Below are 5,149 nucleotides of genomic sequence, written 5' to 3' on the forward strand. Positions count from 1 at the left end.
CTTTTGTTTCCGCCCCACCCCCCGCCCCCATTCTTTCCTTCTTTCTGGAGATGGAATCTCGCTCTGTCGCCGGACCCGGACCCGGACCCGGACCCGGACGGCGGTGGTGCTTCCTCCGCTCGCCGCTGCCGCTGCCTCCAGGGCTCAAGCGAACAGCAGTTTTTGTATTTTGAGCAAAGACGGAATTTCACCATATTGGCCTGGCTGGTCTCGAACTCCTGACCTAGCGATCCACCCCCCCCCCCCCCCACCGCCTTGGCCTCCCAAACCGTGCCGGGAGTACGGGCCTCAGCCACCGCGCCTGGCCGATTCCTTCTTTTTTTCAATCTTTTCTGCACGCTGCGGTGTGTGAATATACGTATATGTGTCTATAGGTATAAGATATATCTATATAGAGAGAGAGATATATCTATACCTATAGATGTAGATAGAGACAGATATGTACGTACATACATATATACATACACCGACAAAAATATCTACTGATAAAACTATATATTTCCATAATTAAGACATGCTTATATTATAGATGTTCATGTATGAACATGTATGACATAAAATCCCATTTCATTTACATATACCTGTATATGTATTTCCTTCCTTCCTTCCTTCCTTCCTTCCTTCCTTCTTTCGTTTGTTTATTATTTATTAACGATTTTCGTTTCTTTTCTTTTCTTTTTGGGCCTGCCTGGTCTCGGGGCCCGGCGGGGCGTGCGCGTCCGGCGCCGTCCGTCCGTCCGTTCGTCTTCCTCCCTCCCCGCCGACCACGGGCGGGGCGGGGCGGGGCGGGGCTGTGGGGGGGCGGGCGCGCGTCCCCGGTCGGCGCGCCCCGCTTCTTCGGCTCCCGCCTCCTCCCCGTTCCCCGCCGGGGCGGCTCGTCCGCTCCAGGCCGGGACGGGGCACGGGGAGCGCGGGTGGGAGCCGCGGGGGCGGCCGCGCCGAGCCGGGTCCGTGGCCCGCCGGCCCCCGTCCCGGGGGTGGCCGCCCGGGCCAGGGGGTCGCCCACCCGGGGTCCCGGCCCTCGCGCGTCCTTCCCCCTCTTTCCTCCGAGGGTGGCGGGAAGCGGGCGGCGGCGAGGCCCGGGGCGTCCCCACACACGGGCGACCTCGGCTGGCGGCCGCTCCTGTTTCGGACCTCCGGGGTCGATCGGCGGCCGCCCGCGAGCCCCGGACTCGGCAGGCGGCCCGCCGTGTCCCGGGTCGACCGGCAGGCCGGCCGCTGGCCGTTCCCTCCGCGGGCTGCGGTGGATCGCTGCGAGGGCGCCGATCCCCGTTCACGCGCGGGTGCCCTTCACCGGCCTCGGCCTTCGGTGGAGCTGGGACCACGCGGAACTCCCTCTCCTACATTTTTCTCTGCCTCATTTGGAGTTTGCGTCCGCGGGACTTTTAAGAGGGAGGGAGTCGCTGTTGCCGTCGGCCAGTAATACTCCCTCTTGTTTTTTTTTGGTCGTGTGTGTGTGTGTGTGTGTGTGTGTGTGTGTGTGTTTTTTTTTTTTTTTTTTTTTTTTTTTTTTTGGTCTTCGTGTGTGTGTGATTTTTCTTTTGTTTCCGCCCCACCCCCCGCCCCCATTCTTTCCTTCTTTCTGGAGATGGAATCTCGCTCTGTCGCCGGACCCGGACCCGGACCCGGACCCGGACCCGGACGGCGGTGGTGCTTCCTCCGCTCGCCGCTGCCGCTGCCTCCAGGGCTCAAGCGAACAGCAGTTTTTGTATTTTGAGCAAAGACGGAATTTCACCATATTGGCCTGGCTGGTCTCGAACTCCTGACCTAGCGATCCACCCCCCCCCCCCCCCACCGCCTTGGCCTCCCAAACCGTGCCGGGAGTACGGGCCTCAGCCACCGCGCCTGGCCGATTCCTTCTTTTTTTCAATCTTTTCTGCACGCTGCGGTGTGTGAATATACGTATATGTGTCTATAGGTAGAAGATATATCTATATAGAGAGAGAGATATATCTATACCTATAGATGTAGATAGAGACAGATATGTACGTACATACATATATACATACACCGACAAAAATATCTACTGATAAAACTATATATTTCCATAATTAAGACATGCTTATATTATAGATGTTCATGTATGAACATGTATGACATAAAATCCCATTTCATTTACATATACCTGTATATGTATTTCCTTCCTTCCTTCCTTCCTTCCTTCCTTCCTTCCTTCTTTCGTTTGTTTATTATTTATTAACGATTTTCGTTTCTTTTCTTTTCTTTTTGGGCCTGCCTGGTCTCGGGGCCCGGCGGGGCGTGCGCGTCCGGCGCCGTCCGTCCGTCCGTTCGTCTTCCTCCCTCCCCGCCGACCACGGGCGGGGCGGGGCGGGGCGGGGCTGTGGGGGGGCGGGCGCGCGTCCCCGGTCGGCGCGCCCCGCTTCTTCGGCTCCCGCCTCCTCCCCGTTCCCCGCCGGGGCGGCTCGTCCGCTCCGGGCCGGGACGGGGCACGGGGAGCGCGGGTGGGAGCCGCGGGGGCGGCCGCGCCGAGCCGGGTCCGTGGCCCGCCGGCCCCCGTCCCGGGGGTGGCCGCCCGGGCCAGGGGGTCGCCCACCCGGGGTCCCGGCCCTCGCGCGTCCTTCCCCCTCTTTCCTCCGAGGGTGGCGGGAAGCGGGCGGCGGCGAGGCCCGGGGCGTCCCCACACACGGGCGACCTCGGCTGGCGGCCGCTCCTGTTTCGGACCTCCGGGGTCGATCGGCGGCCGCCCGCGAGCCCCGGACTCGGCAGGCGGCCCGCCGTGTCCCGGGTCGACCGGCAGGCCGGCCGCTGGCCGTTCCCTCCGCGGGCTGCGGTGGATCGCTGCGAGGGCGCCGATCCCCGTTCACGCGCGGGTGCCCTTCACCGGCCTCGGCCTTCGGTGGAGCTGGGACCACGCGGAACTCCCTCTCCTACATTTTTCTCTGCCCCATTTGGAGTTTGCGTCCGCGGGACTTTTAAGAGGGAGGGAGTCGCTGTTGCCGTCGGCCAGTAATACTCCCTCTTGTTTTTTTTTGGTCGTGTGGGGGTGGGGGGGTGGGTGGTTTTCCTCGCCGCCCCCCGCCGCCCCCATTCTTTCCTTCTTCCTTCTTTCTGGAGACGGAATCTCGCTCTGTCGCCCAGGCTGGAGCTGGAGCGCGTTGGTGCCTCCTCGGCTCGGCGCCGCCGCTGCCTCCAGGGCTCTCAAGCGAACAGCAGTTTTTGTATTTTGAGCGAAGACGGAACTTCACCATATTGGCCGGGCTGGTCTCGAACTCCTGACCTAGCGATTCCCCCCACCCCTCCCCCTCCCCCGCCTCGGCCTCCCAAAGCGTGCCGGGAGTACGGGTGTCGGCCACCGCGCCCGGCCGATTCCTTCTTGTTTTCAATCTTCTTTTCTGCACGCTGCTGTGTGTGAGCATACGTATATCTATCTAGATAGATAGATACGTAGATATGGACACACGGACACGTACCTACACCGACGAAAATATCTAGTGATAAAACTAGACATTTCCATCATTCACACATGTGTATAGGATAGATGTTAATTTTAATGGATGAACGTGTATGACGTAAAAACCCATGTCATTTACATATACCTGTATATGTATATCCTTCGTTTATTATGGATTAACAATGTTCGTGTATTTATTTTCTTTTCTTTTGGGGCCTGCCTGATCTTCTCACTCTGGGCTCTGGTGACCTCAGGCTCCCAAGTAGCTGGGATGGGACTACAGGGATCTCTTAAGCCCGGGAGGCAGAGGCGAACGTGGGCTGTGATCGCGCGCCTCCACTCCACCTGGGCTGGGCTGGGCTGGAGAGAAAACGGTGGATTGTCATCTTCATTACCTTACCTTTTAGCTTTATTCGTACCCTCTTATTTGCTTCTTTATTCTCATGGGTTATTCTAGGTCATTGTCATGTTCATCGTTTGCTTGCTTGTTTCGTTGGTTTCCTGCCTTCCCGGCGGGGTCTTCCTCTGCCTCTGTCGCCCGGGATCACCCCAGCCTCGACGATTTCGACCGACCATCCGACCGAGCGGCCGTCCCGCGTCTCATCCCTCCCGTCCCCGTTCCCTGGGACTACGGGTGTGCACCACCACACCGGGTGACTTTGATGTTCTTTCTCATGTCTCACGTTTTCCGTAGGTAGGGAGGCAGGTATCTGTGGATGTGTGGATGTGAGTGAGATGGGGTCTGGGGTTCTGTCGTGTGGCCCGGGCTGGTCTCGGACTCCTGTTCTCGAGCGATCCGCCTGCCTGCCTCGGCCGCCCGCGCTGCTGCTGTGACAGGCGTGAGACGCTGCACCTGGCTCATTCTATAGTTGCCTGCCTGCCTGCCTGCCTGCCTGCCTGCTTGCCTGTCTGTCTGTCGATCGTCTTCTTTTTAGTACGGGTGTGCTCTCGCTTTGTTGTCCACGCTCTGGGCACACGTGATCGCTTTTTAAACTTCTATGATTATTATTATTGCAGGTGTCGTCTCACACGTCGAGGTGATCTCAAACGTCTACGCTCCGGCCATCCTTCCACGTCGGCCTCCCGGAGTGCTGGGATGACACGCGTGGGCACGGTACGCTCTGGTCGTATTTCTCGTGGGTCGGTTCTTTCCGTTTTACGCACGCGGAATGCGAACAGATAAAATTTTGAGACGCGTCTCACCGATCTCTCCCCTCCCCCTCCCCCTCCCCCTCCCCCTCCCCCTCCCCCTCCCCCTCCCCCTCCCCCTCCAGACGGAGTTTCACTCTTGTCGCCCAGGGTGGACTACGATGGCGTGATCTCGGCTCGCTGCGACCTCCGCCTCCCGGGTTCGAGTGATCCTCCTGCCTTGGCCTTCCCGAGGAGCTGGAATGACGGTGAAGCGCCATCGTGCCCGGCTGACTTTTATATTTTTAGTACAGATGGGGTTTCTCCGTCTTGGTCAGCCTGGTCTTGAGCTTCCGACCGTTGGACGATTTTAACTTTCTTGGTGGTTGCTTTTCTTTTTCTTTTTTTCTTTTCTTTTCTTTCCTTCTCCTCCCCCCACCCACTCCCCCTGTCCTCCTCGTCCTCCTCGTCCTCGTCCTCCTCCTCCTCCTCCTTTTTCATCTCTTTCAGCTGGGCTCTCCTACTTGTGTTGCTCAGTTGCTCACGCTGGTCTCCAACTCCTGCCCTTGACGCTTCTCCCCTCACACCCACCGTCTGGTTGTTGACATG

At 58.9% G+C, this 5,149-nt stretch overlaps 1 long non-coding RNA gene across 1 annotated transcript; it reads left to right on the plus strand.

Annotated features, from left to right (window-relative positions):
- Positions 1-2,830: 2,830 nt before the first annotated feature.
- On the plus strand, positions 2,831-4,492 carry LOC134760812 (uncharacterized). Its single transcript, XR_010138809.1, has 3 exons — positions 2,831-2,967; positions 3,870-4,065; positions 4,430-4,492. It is a non-coding gene; the product is annotated as an uncharacterized LOC134760812 (long non-coding RNA).
- The last annotated feature ends 657 nt before the right edge of the window (positions 4,493-5,149 follow it).

This window comes from Pongo abelii, chromosome 22 (genome assembly GCF_028885655.2).
Source record: "Pongo abelii isolate AG06213 chromosome 22, NHGRI_mPonAbe1-v2.0_pri, whole genome shotgun sequence".
Taxonomy (NCBI): Eukaryota; Metazoa; Chordata; class Mammalia; order Primates; family Hominidae; genus Pongo; species Pongo abelii.